This window comes from Lycorma delicatula, chromosome 2 (assembly GCF_047948215.1).
Source record: "Lycorma delicatula isolate Av1 chromosome 2, ASM4794821v1, whole genome shotgun sequence".
In the NCBI taxonomy this organism is placed as follows: Eukaryota; Metazoa; Arthropoda; class Insecta; order Hemiptera; family Fulgoridae; genus Lycorma; species Lycorma delicatula.
In genome coordinates, this window is record NC_134456.1 from 54031860 (window position 1) to 54049309 (window position 17450).

General features: G+C 29.6%; 1 protein-coding gene across 2 annotated transcripts in view; it reads right to left on the reverse strand.

Moving 5' to 3' along the window:
- The window catches only part of LOC142320170 (uncharacterized), a 60498-nt gene extending 57377 nt beyond the window's left edge, over positions 1 to 3121 (reverse strand). The window contains exon 1 of one of the 2 annotated variants that reach the window (XM_075357853.1): positions 3025 to 3121. The gene's annotated coding sequence lies outside the window, so the exon portion shown is untranslated. The remainder of the gene's footprint in view (positions 1 to 3024) is intronic. The other variant, XM_075357852.1, reaches the window with a different exon arrangement.
- Between the last annotated feature and the right edge of the window lie 14329 nt (positions 3122 to 17450).

Here is a 17450-nt window from a genome sequence, read left to right on the forward strand (position 1 = left end):
AAAATATGACTATAAAAATTAAAAAAAAAGAAATGGAGAGAAGCAAGATAAAGATTTTTTTCGAGAGTGAATAATGCTCTGTGAAGTGATGTACATTTACTCCTTACAATTTCAAGACAGTCTTCATAAATATTCGTGGGAAATTACTTACCAAACTGACGTTAAACCACATATAATTTATTCATCATTAATGCAATAATCAAAATTAAGACGAAATAATATTGTTTATTAAATTTTGAATTAGAAAAACTTTCTACTTAAGTCAGCCGACAGAAACTTATTACGGGACCACCAGAGGAATTTGAAAAAAAAGCACAATAAATGCCCCCCCCCCCCCCTAACTTCTATAATAAGTAAACGGATAGCTACCCGTTTAATAATAGGTAGGATTGAATATATTTAAAAATATAAAGCTCAAATTGAAGTGTTAAAAACACAGGTTATTCAAAGTACGTACAATTTTTTTCTTTGTAATATATATCAGATATGAATAATTATTTGTGTATATACTTATAGAGAATACGTAGAGTCATATGACATTGATTATAAAATTTATCCGGTGTGTGTTCATGGCAACAGAATTATCGGAAAGCATGATAAGATTCTTCATTCAGATTATTTCTGTGTAAGTAATGGTGAGAAATAAAAATGGTTGTCGGTAATTCAGTAGTACAGCAAACAATTATTTGTTGCACTGCAATTTATTGCCTTTCAAAACTTGAACGATAAAATTTATTTTTACTTTTTTAAAAGAAACAGCTTATTTTTTACGCCTCGGTTATTTAGTATTCTTAAATATCGGAACGAATATTTAAATTAACACATCCGTGTCCGTTTCAGAAATAATTGTAACTCTATATTTAAATAATACGATAACGTTTGTCTGTTAATGATACAGCTTGTTAAGACGACCCGATCTCGGGTTTGGCAACGAAGAGAAATTTCTCGTATCAGTGTTCATAATTTACGAAGAATTTTATTTTTAGTTTTTTTAATGTAGTTGTTAAAAACATAAATGTGTTTGGTTCTTTCTGATAATTATGGTACATTTTTATATGCAAATTTGTTTGTTAATCTTTTAACGTAAAATATGAGTGACATATTCTACATAATAAATTCTTACGCGAATCTTGAACAAGATTTTCAACTCTTTACAATATTTGAGAATAACATCTTAAAAATAAAAGGATATAAATAAAGATAGCAGCAGACGAATAAAGCTACTATTTGTAAACCGGTTTCCGTAGATAATTGAAGTTAAGTAACATTCTACGCAGTTATGTACGGTTAGATATCTGGAATTTGTGTTTTGAAATTTTTTTTATCGTAATGAAATTTCATCCAGTTGTATAGATACTCATAGTGTTCTTTACTTGGTAAGGTGATCCGGGCATTTGCCTTTGGGTGCGAAAAGGGTGGGGAACGGTGACAAAGTACGAGTGTATACCGCACAATAAAATATTAAGTCTTGAGATTTTGTTGAAGTAGCATACCACAATTTTAATATCAGGTGCAACGATAAATTCTATAATGTTTACAACTATTATATTTTTACAATAAAAACATTGTTATTGCTGGCTTATTCCTTTTAAGCAGAGTGCTATAATTTTATAGGAAGTGGAAGATACAATAAATTATCGTAGACTACCCCTGCGTTGCGGAATAACTTATTTTTCTATAAACTGGAGGAACTTTAGAAATTGTTTCGGCTACCATCAGTTTGATGACAATAGAAGTAATTGCGCTATATAATTTACGTTATATGAAATATTCAGAATAAAAATCTGTTGAAAAAAACCGAATTGAATTTTTTGATAAAAATGCCACCTCCTGCCTGTTTTTCGGTAGATCCTCGTTAGAATACAGTTTATTAATAAAAAAAGGGCTACAAATTTCTTAAATAATTTCAACATTATAGTTGACTTTTTTTTAATACTTATGTATAAATTATTCGTATAAGAAATAACAATTTACAGCTCCCGCGTTTTTTTTTTATTTGCGTACATGTTCATCTCTTGTATCCTAATTAAGTTTTAAGTACTGATTTTAATGTTTGTCATTGAATTTATTTCTTTTTAAACTTATATCTTGTTTTACTTTATTCTTTATATTACAAATTTACGTCAAAAAAATTGAATTTTTTATTTAGGCATCGTAGATATTCCCTGTTCCTATGTAAAATTACTAGTCAGTAATTACTAAACATCGATTTATTTTATGAACGTTTTTTGGTAATGTAATCACACGTACAGTTGCATTAACTAAAAAGTATAACTTATTTTAATCGAGAGAAAATAAACTTTGTAAAGTATTATTAAAAAAAAAAAACAACAACAAAAAACTACTTGTTTGTTAATTCAAAAAGAAAAATTAAACAATTATTATTTAAAAAAAAACTATTCCGAATCAATAATACCAATAAATTTATTTTATTGTTATTTGGTTACATTAGAAAAAATAAGTAATTACAATTCACAATTAAAATTAACGGCAAAAATTTTACTATTTATTATTTTATTTTTTTGCATATAGATTTATGTAATATATATGCATATTCACACACACTCACACATACTTAGGTTTTTTCTTAAAAAAGTATTTTACTGGTAATTTTGGTTTTTTATCAGTGAAAGAAAAACAACATAACGAAATTGCTATTAAACTGATTATATCTTAATAAAAACGTAAAAGATTAAAAATAACCAAAATGTGTAATAAATTTCGTATCTTATACGTACAAAAAAATATATAACTAACAATTTAAGCAGTTAGAACATCATATACGATAAGTTTTTATTTTATTATGTATAAATTTTGTCAAAAAAAACTTATTAAACAAAATTTCTAATTTAGATTTATTTATTACCGAAGTTTGGAAACGAAACAAAAAGTATTTTCTATAAACAATGAAAAGTTGTGCAAATTAAAACTTTTTAAAGTAAAACGACAATGCGGGTTTTTCTTTTATAAAACATTATAAAAATATATGCCGTAAACATATTTTTTAAATAAAAAAAAAGTTACCAGAAAAATCGGACAGGTAGCGATATCAGCGACGATTTGTCGATGTATGTGTCCGCGAATTAACTCTCCTGCGCCTTCGATGTTGACTGCTCGACAGCCGGCGAGCGACTAAGTGTCGCGAGCCGCGTCACGTGTGACGAGTCGACCAATAGCAGCGCTGTTGTTAGTCGCGTGCCGGGCCAGTCCGAGTGACGTCATCACAGTCAATACTCCGATAACGAGCTGTGCCGAGCCGCGGAGAGCGGTTCTCTCATTATGGAACACACCCTCGCACTCTCGCACACTAATACCACGACGACACACTCCTTCGTCGACGCACACGCACATATTATTTGTATATGTGTGTATGTATACAACCCACAGGATTTTCGCCCCTTAAATAAAAAACTTTTTTTTTATTTATTGTTGAAAAAAATCACGCAATAACCACACAGATGAAGAGGGATTGGTATTTTTTTCATTTCAAACTTATTTTTTAAATAAAAAACAAAAAAAAGTAAATTTATAAATAGATATAACTACAACGTGGCTTTTTTATGCTTAATTCACTTATCAATTCCATAAAGTATTTAAATTTATTTTATTTATTAGAATAATATAGACATCTATAAAATAACTTTTGCCGTCAATTTGAAAGTTTTCTTTCTAAACAGAACCTATTATATTTTTTTCCTGGATCATTTATCGAGGACATTATAATTTCAGTACATTTTTTTTCTACTTTTACCAAATTTTTTTAATGTTAATTAATTTTAGTGTTAGCTTAGTGTTAATTAATTTGAAGGCAATATTGCAATATGATCTATTTTATTTTTCTTTAAATTTATTTAAGTTATAAAACGTATACTATAATCAAAAGAAAATCTATTACAAAAATAATCGACGAGTCCAGCCAATAGGAGCCGCGAAATTTTATTTTACAGTATTTTCTTTAAGTGAGGGTGGGAGTGGCGGCGTAGTTAATAAATTGAATTCATACTTTTCTTATATGCTGTAAAGTACTGTCGAAATAAGGTGGACGTTTGTCGAACTATTCCTAATTTATTTAAATAACTTAATTATCGAAATAACATTTAAGTATAGGTTACATTGAAACATTTTTATTTCTATTTTGTAAAATGGAGCGTAAAACCTAAGTTTTACGTTATTAAAGGTCTAAACCTTTAATATAGTTCAAGGGGGTTACTATCTATTGTAATAATATGAAATAAAATCTAAACAATTCCTAAAAAATAGGGAAAAAGAATAATAAAAGAGAACTTTATGAGAATATTTACAGATTTGATTTACTTCCAAAAAAAATGACATGAAAGAAAATATTAAATTTTGGTTTAAATGGAAACTTTTTTCTTATCGCTAAATTTTAAGTTACATGAACGTTTTACTTACTATTTTTAAATCTTTTATTACGGAATATTATCAATATTTTATTCAGTTAGATGCTTCCGTAATTTTATAACGTGATAAAACGTCTAACATATATCAAGTAACATATAAGCATCTAACAACAGAACATGATGTACTGAATATTCCAAACAAGTTTGGTTTTATCATTTATAGAATTTTGATATTTTTTTTTAAATAAAAAAATGTAAAAAAATGAAATGAAATGTTAAAAAATAGAAAGTAAAGAAGGAAAAGATGGTAAAGGGAGAAGAAAATAATGAGTACTTGGTCTTATATTCTCCAACGTTTTTTCTCTACTTTTTATTTCGAAATTTTCTTGTTCCTGATTTTTTTAATCTTCTTTTCATTTCTTAGACTTTAGCTGATGAACAGTCCTAATTTACTGTTTCTATCTTTGATCTCATTATTCAAATTACTCTATTTTCCAGGTGTTACAAAATTTTTTATCATTGAAATAAAGTACTTTAATATTTCAAAAATCTATTCATTAAAAATCTACTAAATTTATAGTTTCAAAATAGTTTTTGATGCACTAATTTTACACGCACTCCTAATTTTATTGTTGCGAGTTTCATTAAAATTTTATATAAATTCGATGGATTTTTATTTATAATTTTTTACTCCGCTCGCTGTTGATCTTTTTACTAGAATTACTTTCTTAATATAACATAAAATAAAGTTTAAAATTATGTAAAATTTGTTTTTTTTTACTTTTAAAAATATTTATAGTAACAAAGTTAAAATATTTAAAATGTCTTCGAAACACGCATTAAAACAAATAGCATAATTCTTTAAAATGCGTCATTTGAAGTCAGCTTTAAATTAAAAAACAAACAACTGCTAACAGTATACTTTTAATTTGGTGCCGACTTTAAAAATCAAAAGTTACCGAAAAGTTATGATAGGCTAATTTTTTAAAGTTAAAATTTGGACCACCATACTTTCCAGAAAAAAATTATTTTATTTTTTTACCTTAAGTTTTTCAACTAATTTTCTTGAACTTTTGCTTCAAAGTAATTCGAAAATCAGTATGAATTCAAGTTATGTATCATTATCCGATAGTAAGTAGTTTAATAGTGAATAATAATGACGATAAATAAAATAAAGCTGAAATTGTCAATGTCACCGTGTAGTCTTAATCGCGTTAAACCGAGGTACACACCGCGCATATCTCAGATACTTATATACATCAGAACTGTAGAAAGAAGTTTCAGACAGATAATATATATATTTTTTTTTTGTTTTCGGTCATTTGACTGGTTTGTTGCAGCTCTCCAAGATTCCCTATCTATACCAGTCGTTTCATATCGATATACCCCCTACATCCTATATTGCTAACAATCTGTTTTGCATATTCCAAACGTTGCCTGTATCCACAATTTTTCTTATCTACCTGTCCCTCCAATATCAGAGCGACTATTCCAGGATGCCTTAAGATTTAGCCTATAAGTCCGTCTCTTCTTTTTGCTGTATTTTTCCAAATGCTTCTTTCTTCATCAATTTGCCGCAACACCTCTTCATTTGTCACTACCACATTTCAAAAGCTTCTAATCTTTTGAAACTTCCACATAAAGCTACGCTCCAAACATATACTTTCAAAAAGGCTTTCCTGATCTTTAAATTAATTTTTTGTGTAAGCAAATTATATTTTTGACTGAAAGCTGTCAGAAATAATCTGACAGATATTCACCTGAGCTATTCGGCATTTTATATCGTTCCTGCTTCGTCCATCTTTAGTAATTCTACTTTCCAGATAACAAAATTCTTCTACCTCCATAATCTTTTCTCATCCGATTTTTCGGATCCATCTACTTTATTTCTACTACATTTCATTACTTTCGTTTATTTTCATGCGGTAGTTTTTGCATAGGACTTCATCCATGCTATTTGTTGTTTGTTCTAAAACGTTTTTACTCTCGGCAAGAATATTATATCATCAGCCAAAAATAACATCTTTATCTTTTCACCTTGCACTGTTACTCCTAATTTAAACTGTTCTTTAACATCATGAACTGCTAGTTCTACGTAAAGATTAAAAAGTAATGGGGATAGGGAACATCCTTGTCGGACTCCCTTTCTTATTACGGCTTCTTTCTTATGTTCTTCAATTATTACTGTTGCTGTTTGGTTCCTGTAAATGTTAGCAATCTTTCTTCTATCTCTGTATTTGAATCCTAATTTTTTAAAATGCTGAACATTTTATTCCAGTCTACGTTATCGAATGCCTTTTCAAGGTCTATAAACGCCAAGTATGTTGGTTTGTTTTTCTTTAATCTTCCTTCTACTACTAATCTGAGGCCTAAAATTGCTTCCCCTGTCCCTATACTTTTTCGGAAACCAAATTGGTCTTCTCCTAACACGTTTTTTTGATGGATGGCTAGTTAAGCTAATTGTTCTGTATTCATCACATTTACCTGCTCCTGCTTTCTTTGGTATCATGATCAATAACACTCGATTAATAACATTAGTAATGATACTATAACACTCATGAGACTATAACACTCTTTTTGAAATCTGACGGAACTTCCCCTTTTTCATAAATATTACATACCAGTTTGCATAATCTATGATTCGCTTCCTCTCCTGCACTTCGCAGTAATTCTGTAGGTATCTCGTCAATCTCAGGAGCCTTTTTCCCATTCAAATCTTTTAATGCTCTCTTAAATTCAGATCTCAGTATTGTATCTCCCTTTTCATCTTCTCTCGACTTCTTCTTCTTCCTCTATAACACCAATTTCTAATTCATTTCCTCAGTATAACTCTTCAATATATTTCACCCACCTATCAACCTTATTTTTCGTATTATAAATCGGTTTCTACGTTCATCCATCAGTTGCAATATATCCTCTGATATCCAAGGTTTTCTTCCAGTTCTCTTTGTTCTACCTAAGTTTGCTTCTGCTGATTTAAGAATTTCGTTTTTAACATTCTCCCATTTTCTTCTATATTTTCTACCTTACCTTTTTTACTCAGACATCTTGCGATTTCCTCCTCAAAAATCTTCTTTATCTCCTCTTCCTCAAGCTTCTCAAAATTCCATCGATTCATCTGATACCTTTTCTTCAAGTTTTTAGACCCTAATCTACATTTCATTACCACTGAATTATGGTCGCTATCGATGTCTGCTCCTGGATATTCTTTGCAGTTGACGAGTTGATTTCTAAATCTTTGTTTAACCATGATATAATCTATCTGATACCTTGCAGTATTGCCTGGCTCTTTCCGTGTGAGTATTCTTCTATTATGATTTTTAAATTGAGTGTTGGGGATTATTATATTATACCTCTTGCAAAACTCAGTAAGTCGGTCCCCTCTTTCATTTCTTTTGTCCAGTCCGTATTCACCCACAATATTTTCTTCCTTGCCTTTTCCGATGCTTGCATTCCAATCTCCAACTATTATTAAATTTTCGTTGCCTTTTATGAGTTTAATTTCTTCGTATACACCCTCTACCTCATCATCATCATCATGGGAACTTGTTGCTATATATACGTTAACAATCGTTGTCGGCTTAGGTTTTGATTTTATCCATATTACAATGATTCTATCGCTATACGTTTTGAAATACTCCACTCTCTTCCCTATCTTCTTGTTCATTACGAAATGTACCCCTGCCTGCCTTTTATTTGACTCTGAGTTAATTATTTTAAAATCTCCTGACCAAAGTTGTTTTCCTCTTCCCACCGAACCTTGCTAATTCCTACTGCATCTACATTTAACCTACCCATTTCCCTCTTTAAATTTTCTAACCTACAAACCTTTTTTAGGCTTCTAACATTCCACGCCCCGACTCGTAGAATGTAATTTTTAATTTTCCGGTAACCCTTCCTTAACTGTCCCCACCCGGAGATCCGAACGCGGTACTAGTTTACCTCCGGAATATTTTACCAAGGAAGGCACCTCCATCTTTGTTAATTAAAAATGCAGAGAGCTACATTTTATTTGAAAAAAAAAAAACAACTGTAGTTTTCCATTGCTTTCAGCTGCGCAGTACTCGAAGATTGAGTGATATTGATATGGCCATTTAAGTCTTCCTGATCTACGCCCTTAACAGCGACTGAAAGAGCTGCTGTCCTTTCAGGAATCATTCCTTAGTCTGGCTCTCAATAGATACCACTCCGATGTGGTTGCACCTTCGGTCCAGCTATTCTGTATCACTGAGCACTCAAGCCCCCTCACTCTCGGATAATGTAAGTAAATAAATTAATGCATATCTTCTATCATAAAACAGATCATTGCTTCTATTTAGTCGGGATACATAAAAAAACTTTGTATGAATATTCATAAAAAAATATATTCTGGTTGAATTGAATACATCTTCTCTTTTTTTTTGAAGACGGTTAAACATATAATTTTTTTTTACATATTTCGTAAAATATCTTGTGAAAAAATATTTCGCACGAGAAATGTTTGAAAAAAATATTTTTGTTTTTTGATAAAGAGAACTTTATAAAAGAAGAAAAATCTGAATTATTTTCTTCCCTAATTTAATAATTTTTCTCGAGTATGAATTGCTATTAACTAAATTTAATAAATCTTAATTTAAAAAACAACCTAAACTAATTTAAAAAAAAAAATATAGTTACAATAGTAATTTAAGAAAAAAAAGTTAATTAGTTCGTTATGGTTTATCAATTATGTTGGAATTTGGTTTATTTCTGTTTGCAAAGATGTTGGAGTTAATCATAAAAAAATAAATTGGTATTTTTAAAGTATGTTATGACTTCCGTAAATTAAAATATTTTTGACGGAAGTCATAACTATGACCCGTCATTGCATCCGTGTAATAATAATCATTATTTTGAAGCTTCTGCTTCAAAATCAGATTTTGATACCAAAGCAAAGAATTACTACATTAAGTAGGCGATGAGGCTTGAACAGGCTACCTTTTTTTATTTAATTCCATTTTTGATGTCTGGAAATATTAAACCTAGAAAATTCTATCATTTGTTACTTTTAGAGAATAATAATAATAACAGAATACACTCTTAAAGCAGAATAAATTATAAACTTTCTTTTTACGATCTTAGACTGAAATCTATGGCAGTTTTTAAAACTAAGGGAGTTATTAGTTGTACAAGTTCGATTTTCCTTTTATTTAAATTCACTTTATCAATATTTTTTTTTCCGTTTCTTTCTTGACCTATAACATTGACATACCAGAGTTTTAATCCTTAATGTGTAGTGTACGTTTACGTAAAGGTAGATCGTTGATAAAAAAAGGTATTTTGATAGCTGAAGAATTTTCTTACCAGGCAACAAATTTGCAGAGGATTAACTAGAGGATGCATTTAATTCATTAAATGCATCTGAGGATGCAACAAATTGTTCAACTAGAGATAATATTACGTCAAAAATAAATCTAAAACTTAGACCTGAAGTAACATTTTATCGAAGCGAAGCGGAAATAAAAAGAAATACAAAAAAGAAAACAAGCATTTTAAATGTGTTATCGAAGAATTAAAAAATTGTGTCGATTGATAAAATTTTAAAGATGTTTCTAAATCGAATTAAAGAAAAAGAAACCGATGAAAAATCTCGCTAGAATAAGAAGTAGGAAAGTTAACTGATTGTTACATTTAGGAATTCAGAATGAAAAGAGATGTGGGAGATAAAAACAATAAGATAAACAAAATAACTTCTAAATACTTTTTAAATTATTTCATCATGTCTCTAACTGGTTAGATGCATTTCTCTTGCTCGTTCTATTCTGGGCTAATCCTTCAATTTCTATAAAAATTGCTTACACCTTACATTTTTAATTATTTGCTTTATGTACTCTTTTATTACTGAACATACCAACAAAATGTTTCTTTACTAAGATTTTTTTTCACAGATTTATTTCTTCTCCGATTCGGCTTAAATCTCATTCAAACCTTATCAGTCTATCAAACATCCAGAATATTCACTAAAACTCATTTCAGTAGTCCATTTTTTATAATAAATATATAAACCGCTTACCAACAATTATATATGTTACACGTTCAAGCGCTTTCAGAGAGTAATTTCCATCATCAGTAGTACGTGTGTCACCGTAGTACGTCTTGTTCGTATGGTGGCCTCAATTGCTATTTGTTATTTTGATGACAATTGAGACCACCATATGCACAAGACATACTACGTTGATATAATTTTAACATACATGACGATCAATTGCTATATATAACAAACTATAAAATTATTCAGAAAAATCTCTTTCTATCGGCTAAATATGCATTCAATTTAAGAAAATTAATTTTCTGCTTTTTAAAATCTCTCGTTGTTTGTGGTTTTCTTATTTTAAAAAGGCTGATTTCAATGTAAAGGACACAATATTAAGAACCATTCGGGAATATCTTTGTTGCAGCGATGAACCATGATTTCATTAATGCGGCTTTATCATGGTTTATAAAATCACAATGCCGTTATAAACCCATACAAAATCGTTTTTACGAAAGGGTTCGCACATTTAAAATGTTGAACTCGATCATTGTTATTTTGTTTTTTAAATCAAGAGAGTGAAACCGGGTGAAATTTATTGGAATATATATAAAATACTGGAATGGGGAGAAAATAAGCCTAAGTTTTTAGCGAAGGACTTGAATATGTGCATGATGATCTGGATAGTGGGCGGCCGTTTTTGTACAGTGGTGGTGATTTTGGTGAAAGCGACTAACGCATTCGTAACTTCGTAAAGTTTTCGTCTTTTTTAAAAAGTGGAGGGGGTGTTTTTTCATCCTTCAGAGAGTTTAAATATAAAATTTATGATCGGGAATTTTTTATAGTGAGGTTATCATAGGGTGTTATATTTCAGCCCTAAATATCGGAAAGTGTTATAAAAGAAACTCCTAGAAGTGGATACATACGGATACATAATTTTATTTATATATTTCCTTTAATACATAACCAGACTATCGTCCGGTTGCAACCGCTAATGAGAAATAAATATTTTAGTGTGAAAAATATTCACTTGGTTGGGATTCGAACACAGGAATTTCCGCATGAAAAGCGAAGACACTACCACTCCATCAAGAGGTTGACCATGGAATTTATATCAATTAAATTTAAAAAAACCAACCATGAAACAATTGATTTCCGATTCACGGCAATTTGTTGCACCATCGAGCGCAGATTATTGTAACTTTCTCTGAATTCTAATTTCTCTCTAATCTCCTTTGTCCTTAAACCACATTACTGGTTTTATTTCCAGTCTGGTGAATTATTTCACTATTTTAAAATTATTTGATTTTTTTTCCAGCATATTTTTTATACGCAGCTTATCACTGAACCAAACATTATTCAGTAAAAGTAAACAGGATACTATTTATTGGCTTGTTGCATATGATTCAATTACATCACTTTCGGAGATTTTAAACATAGCATTTAAAATATATTCCCATTTTCATATTTCATTGATTCTCTCTTAAAGTCGATTAAATAATTTATAAACAATATTTGTAGCAAATACTCATTTAAATTGCATAATTAGATCGGTATTTTTTTAAAAACATTTTTAGAAAATTTTAATTTTATTATTATATTTTCTTCTTCTTCTTCTTCTTCTCCTACTTGTCTTCATTACTTTTTCAAGTTTTTTTTTTAGCAGCTTCCATAGAATTTGAAAATCGCTACAGTGCCCCGGTCATGTTTACATACATTTTGTATGTACAGATAAGATTATTTCGTCTGCTCTACCGGACGAAAATCTTAACTTATTTTCCCGAAACTTGGTGAGATGATGTAAACCTATTGAGAATAATGACCTATTGGTTTTTAAGAGATTTGGTTTAAAGAAACCGGAGATAGAGCCAAAAATTACCGAATTTTCGTTATTTAGATCTCCGATATCTGTCACCGTTGAATTAAATCTGCACTTAAACTACATATGCTATGCTTTCATGAAAACTACAGACAGTCCCACTTAAGTATACATGTATACATACAAGTAGTATAATTTTTTACTACTACATTTTTTAATTTTAAATATTAAGCTAATTATTTTAAAATGTATAAAAAACATTATTTTTAAAATCATAAAAACAATAATAAAGACAACAAATCTGATGTGAACACCACATGACTTCCTTTTACGCATATTAAATTACACATACCTTTTTTTTAAAATGAAAAGTACATAAAATTTATTTAATTAGTAACTTCTGATGTTTTTTTCCTATTTTTTTTAATTTTTATTATTGAATTATTCATCGTAAAAATTTGTTTATAATCGGAGGTTAATAAATAAATATTTAAATTAAAAAAAAAAAAAAATTAAAAAAAGGAGATGAAGCCTGATTCGAACCGATGTGACTTCCCCTTAGATTTAAATATTTCATTAATTAAAATTTCATTTGGCCATAACTCTGGAACCAATGAAATTAAGTACCACTTATGATATATTGTTGAAAAGCTCTCTATGAAGACTTATTACTGCAGTTAAGAAAAAGCCCAATTTTTTTGGATTTTGGAATTTTTTGAACACTTTTGTTTCGGTCGATTGCAATCAAAAGGCAAGGTGCACAACTAGATGTTAAAACAGCCCTAAATCAACAATTTTAACATCCTACGGCTAATCGTTTTTGAGTTATGCGAGGTACATACGTACGTACAGACATCACGCCGAAACTAGTAAAAATGGATTCAGGGATGGTCAAAGTGGATATTTCCGTTGAAATCTTAAAACCGAAAATTTTCGCGATCACAATGCTTCCTTTACTTCGTACAAATAAGTAAAACCGCAAAATAATTAGCTTATTATTTAAAATAAAAAATAGTAAAACAATATTTAAAAAAAAGTTTTGGTAAGATGTACAGACAATAATACAATTACAATAAAAACGCAGCATACACAGTGAATATATGTGCTACGATGTAACGTAATTGATCTGTACTTAAATGGAGCTGTAATTTTCATGAAAGCATTCATTTAAGTGCATGATTTAATTTAGGGGTTATAGATAGGAGAAGATCCTTTTTCGACCTTTAATTAAACGTAACTCAAGAACGATTCAACCAATCTTCATCAAATTTTCACATTTACGTAAAACTTCAGGAAAACTACTACAGCATATCTAAATTTTAATGAAATTGATCAAGTATTTTTGGAAATTTTCGAGCCACAAAATTTTGTATATAGTCATATATATATATATATATATATATATATATATTGTTGCGTGTTCCGCGGCTCGATCAGGATGTTGAGAGTTCGACAATTTAGAATGTTTATATAATTGCAGTTTATTGGTTTAAAATGTTCATAATTACAACCTGACAAATTAATAATAATAAAAATGGTGATAAATACAATAATGATAATAATAATAATAATAATAATAATAAAACAATTAATGAACAGAAATATTAATATAGTAATTACAACCACAATAATAACCAGGATAAGGGTAGTAAACGATAATAATATTACATGTCTATAACAACAAGTTAATCATAAAAATACATAACAAAGTACATGACATAATACATACATCAGAGCAGTAATATGACATAAAAACAGGGCGTTATCAACAAAGAATAACAATCAAAATATTACACATCAAATAATGATAAATGTCATTAGTAAATAAGAAATACAGATTACACACAAGACAGTGTTCAAAATAAATAATCCTTCGGAATTTATTCCAGGTAGACAAAAGAAAAAACTAGACCCATTAACAAAAGAAACTGAAATTTGAAATTTAAACCAAAAGAAACTGAATTTGATTTCAAAATAAAATAAAATCTTTTTTAAAATGAATTATTTTTTTTTATTTGACCTCTCAGTATTCTATACAGAAAATTGAGTATTTCTTAAACGTCTCTTTTTACTCAGCCTACAATTTTAATGTTTCTGAAGAATCATTAAAATTATTTCCGTTGTAAGTTTTTCTTTTTGTAACAATACAATGAAATTTTTCTTAATGTCTAAAATTACAACTACAGTAAAAAAAAGGTTTGGATAAAATTGCTGTTTCTGGTATCCTTTGGTTTAAAGCCCATTAATATTTTTAACAGTTTAATTTTTTAAAATAATTACCTTAATAATAATGTAATCATTATTACAATAAAAATTTATTTTTACATGTTTATTACTTTGATAAAAAAGTAGTTTTTAAGATTTATAATCGATAAAAATTTAATAATTATACTGATAAAAATTAACTGTGTCGATTAAACTATAAATTCTTTAAATATAAATTAAAATTTATTTCGATGCGATTAAACTCATTTCTTTTTGATTCAGTTTTTCTATAAACTTGAGATTTCAATCTAAGGCATTGTGGGAATTACAGAAATATTGTTAAAATGTTTCTCTGTGTATCTGTTCAGGCATTACTTATGGACGGATATTCCGTTTTTATGAAATTTATCAATTATGTTTTGCCTCTAATCCAAATTTTGGCATTTAAAAAGTACGCTGGAGGTTCCTTTTTTGTTAGAAACATTTTTAACCATTTTGGTATTAAATAACATTTTTGACGAGATTCGTACATACAAAATTTTACTTTGAATAAAATTTATTTTTTAAGGGCACTCGATACTTGTATCGGTAATGTTATTTTTTTCTAATTTTAAGACCCATTATCTCAGGACACAATAGGAATTCAGGAGTGAAATTTTGCACAGTTATTTTAAGGCCTTTCTTATAGCTACTGAGTTTTTTTATACTTTTACTACTAAAAGTTTTTCATTTACAATTTTTATTCAATCTTCCTATTTTTAAAGCAGATTTTTTTGCAAAACCAGTTTTTTACAAAATGTTGTGTAACTTAGAAAATATAGATCATTAGGTCTTAAAAAACACTCAGTAGCTGTGTCTTACACTGTAAAAATTTCATTTTTCTACTTTAAGCGGTTCATGAGATAACGGGTCTCATATTTAAAAAATATGTAATTTTCGGAAAACGGTTAAAAACAGGTCAGTGCTTCCCAGCACTATATTCTGCATTGTCTGGGTCTTCTTCTGTACCCTTCTTACAATCTTGTTGAGTACTCTTCCTGTTTTTCTTAGTTTCGTGTAAATAAACTGTATTTGCTTCCTTATCAGCACTTTTTATTCGATAATAGTGCATTGTTTTAAACGCGCACAACATGTTTTCACCTGGTTCCATTCCAAACTTTTCAACAACTTTAACACGTCCTGCATTCCCATCATTGTATATGAAGGCAGTATCATAAGCACCACAATATAAAGCATTCAATCCGGCAAAAACACGCTTGGCACTCTGGACCATAAAACATTGTTATAAGATTCATTGGGGTTCTGCGTGAAACCATGCAAATAATTTCTTAGAAGAGTAATATCAGCAAGACTTTGAAAAATTGGTTTTATTACTGTGACAATCGATTTAGGTATAGGTGATTTATGTAAATATTATTTTTTATTTATTTTAGCTAGGTTATAAGGGTGTTTTTTTTTTAAAGTGAATTCAAATAAACACACAAAAAGGTAAGTTTGAAGCCATGTTTGTTTTTATCTGAAAGATAACTTTCTGACATTTAATTTTTGAAAATAATTTTCAGCATATGTCCACCACGACTAGCTTTGATAAACCGGATTCGATCACTCCAATTTGGAACCACTTTTTCAAGTAACTGAGGACATACTTCGTTAATAACACGAGTTATGTTTGTTTCAAAAGAGTCAATTATTGCTGTTTTATCAGCATAAACCAGAGACTTCGCATATCCCCAAAGAAAATAATCCACTGGCGTTAGGTCACTTGATCTTGGAAGCCAATTCACTGGATAATTTCGTGAAATAATTTTGTCGCTAAATTGTTGTTTCAATAAATCGATTGTTTCGCTAGCAGTATGAAGTGTGGGATCATTCTGTTGAAACCAAACTGTTGCAGATCGATGTCATGCAAATTTGGAAACAAATAATCACTGATAATTAATTTGTAACGATCAGTAACATGACAGTAACATGCGCTTCGACCTCATCTTTAAAGAAATAAGGACCGACGATGCCTCCACCATGTAAACCACGCCATACAGTGCATTTTTCAGGATGCAATAAAGACTTGTAAATTTCCTGTGGAGTGGTCTTACTCCATATGTAATTGTGCTTGTTGACATAAACATTTAACCAGAAGTGAGCTTCGTTACTAAAAACAATTTTTCGATAGAAAGGTGGATCAGTTACCAATTGATTTAGTTACCATTCACCAAACAAACGCCACTTATTATAGTCTTGCGGCTTCATTTCTTGCACAAATTGCTTCTTGTATGGGTATAGACCAAGATCATTACGTAAAATTTTCTAAGTTTGTTTAGAATGGCGACGAGTAGATGCATTCGGATCTTCTTCAGCACTATCACTAACAGTACCGATATTTTCATCTGTACGTACAGATGTTTGTCTTGTGGGTTTTTCATGGAGTAGAGTAAATTTTTTTCGAAGTTGTATCAGTGGTTCATCAAATAGGTTGTTCTGATGGACGATTATGTGCACCATAACAATTACGAAGTGCTCTATACGTTGGTGAACAGAACATTGATTTTGGAAATATAGTTCTACAATTTGTTGCGGCATCAGTTTTCTCGTGATCACTTGCCCCTGCTCTGAAATGACAAAACAAAATATCATTAACAAATGACAGCTATCTCTATCAAAAGTTCTATCACTCTAAAAAAAAAAAACACCCATTATATACAACACGTATTTTCATTATTCGGACATATTCCATATGAAGGGTTTTCATCTGCCGAGATTTTATGTAAATAAATAGCCCGTACTGCACGCTTCATGTTTTCTACACTGTGTGTATATTTTCTTACAGCAACACCATAGTAGTCCTGAATTTCATTGATAAGTTTATCTGTCAGTCGACTCTTTCGTGAAATTTTTTTGCTATCTTCTAACACAACATTTTTCAAGTCTCCACGGAGTTTTCGCAATCGCGAGCCCATCCGCTTCTGAATATGACCGATAAATTTTAGCTTCTGTATTTCATTTGTTTCCGGTAAGGTGCCAGCTCTTTCACTTTTAAAACTCTTTGCTATCCCCATCTCCCAAATATGTTTTGAGTTTT